The sequence below is a fragment of the Pterocles gutturalis genome, unplaced genomic scaffold (genome assembly GCF_000699245.1).
Source record: "Pterocles gutturalis isolate BGI_N339 unplaced genomic scaffold, ASM69924v1 scaffold43487, whole genome shotgun sequence".
NCBI classification, from domain to species: Eukaryota; Metazoa; Chordata; class Aves; order Pterocliformes; family Pteroclidae; genus Pterocles; species Pterocles gutturalis.
In genome coordinates this window covers 21,108-23,200 of record NW_010109296.1, presented here as the reverse complement: position 1 = coordinate 23,200, position 2,093 = coordinate 21,108, and positions in this window count along the sequence as shown.

The following is a 2,093-nucleotide window of genomic DNA, read 5'->3' as shown; positions in this document are numbered from 1 at the left end:
ATAAATTATTTTTATTATATTTTACGGAACTTGTAGACATCCAGCTAACAGGCTGTGACAATGGCAACTTATCTGTTGTGCACTGCTTAAACCTGAGAACTTTACTGAGTTATGGAGAAAACTCTGAATAGACCACAGCCTCGAACAAGATAAATTGTCTTGTTGTTCAGAAGTTCGCTCCTTTCCCCAAGAATTTGGATCAGCTCTTTAAGCTTGCATCCCTAATATTTCTGTTTGTGCCTAATTCTGATATTTTTTCCCACACAAGTCCTATAGTATCAAAATTAAACCTTAGCTGTTTCTTTTGTGTCATTGATATGAATAAGCCGACCATGAGTTTTATCTTGATGTTGCTTTTACTTTATTTTCACTTTATTGCTTGGTGGACGGAATCTCTTGATTCCCTGTAACCTGGGGGCTCAGGGCTGTGAACTTCTTTCTGATAGTACTTCAGAATTTTTAGTTTAAGGCCAATTTCCTCATACATTGGCAGGACTTATTAACTTATCTGAGTAAAGTTCTGGATTTCAGGATGAAATACCTGGAGTTGGAAATGAATATTGGAAATTAGCATGACTTATTTTAACTTTTTCTTATGAAAAAGCTCCTTGGAGAAAAGGGGTTTGAGCATTTTTTTTTAATTGCATAATGATAAATATAGCAATAGAAGAGATCTGTACTAATAGAATTTTTACAAACCAAGAACCAAGCTATGCCTAGAAATATACAATATGGGGTAATTCGTCTTTCATATTGGTACAGTGGAAACACTGAATCAAGAAGAATCAGATTTTACTAATATACTACTTAAGGTCAGCTAATTAGAAGGGTGTTTTCTCAATAAAAGAGGTGCCTAATCTGATTTTTACCTTAATGTTATCTGAAAAACTCTGGTTTACCCATAGAAGGATTTATCTGTCTGGGATTAAAAGCACAACTCCTTCACCCGTTCATGGAATTGCTTGAGACAACTGTTTGGTTTTAGTGGGTAAGCAGAGAGATGTTGTTATAGTAAAACTTTGTGATTTGCTGCTTTCAGGTCTCAATTCATGAAGTACTTAAAGCGTGTTTAATTGAAGCACATTGCTGATTAGATCTGGCTGTCCAAACGAGAGGCTGAGCAATACACTCCATCGGCTATCTTCTGTTCACTGCCTTGCACCGTGATTGATCGCTTCTATCTTGTGAACACAAAGCACTGGCCCTAGTCCAGAAAATCATATCTGCTTACATGATGAAGTTCAAAAGCCTCTTAATCCCCTCCACTTCAACCCCCTAAGCTGTATGTGTGAGGCACAGTAATGTGCATCCTCCAGCACACATCCATGTGGCACAGTGTCCAACAAGGTCTTAGGGGATACTCAAGGAACTGAAGAGGGAATTCCACATAGCCTGTTGTGCAGCGATCCCCCTAGATGTATCAGAACTGGAAAGGCCAGAAAAGTTACAGTCTTTGCCCCACCTGCCCAACCCTTCATCCATTCTTCATGCATTCAAGACCCTACATCTTGACTCTTCTCATGGTCGCTCTCTCTGGCAAAGCTGTTAGTCCTCAACAGGCTGACAACTCAGGAGAATATTTAGGTGATCCTTGTATGGACTAAAAGGAGGAGGATCAGGATTTTTCTAACCTCTCTTCTGTATCTTAGGGCTACTGGGATGCCTCAGAGTTAAGAGGAGGAGGGGAGGTGGTGCCTGAGTGCTAGGGTGAGATGCCCATGGAGAAAGCACAAAAATACTTCTGACACTCCTGGTTAGAGCGCTCAGGATGGAGCAGCAAGATATTCTGTGACTGTGATGGTTTTCCTGACGTTCAGAGACCCAACAGAAAATGAAACTTAACCAATTGTAATGAGAAAAATACTCTAATATCTTATAGCCTGAGAACTAAGGCTAAATGTCCATAATTAGAAATCCTTTCATGCCTTTTTACAGTGTGTGGCATGGAGTGTCTTCTTGTGACTGTTCAGTGAAAGTGGAGGTGAATCTAGCAACAAATGTATTCGCAACATTGTTGCAAGTGAAAGTGATGGGAAATCTAGTAACAAAGTTGCAAATGTATTTGCAAGATATTGTTAGGAATGAACAGCAGG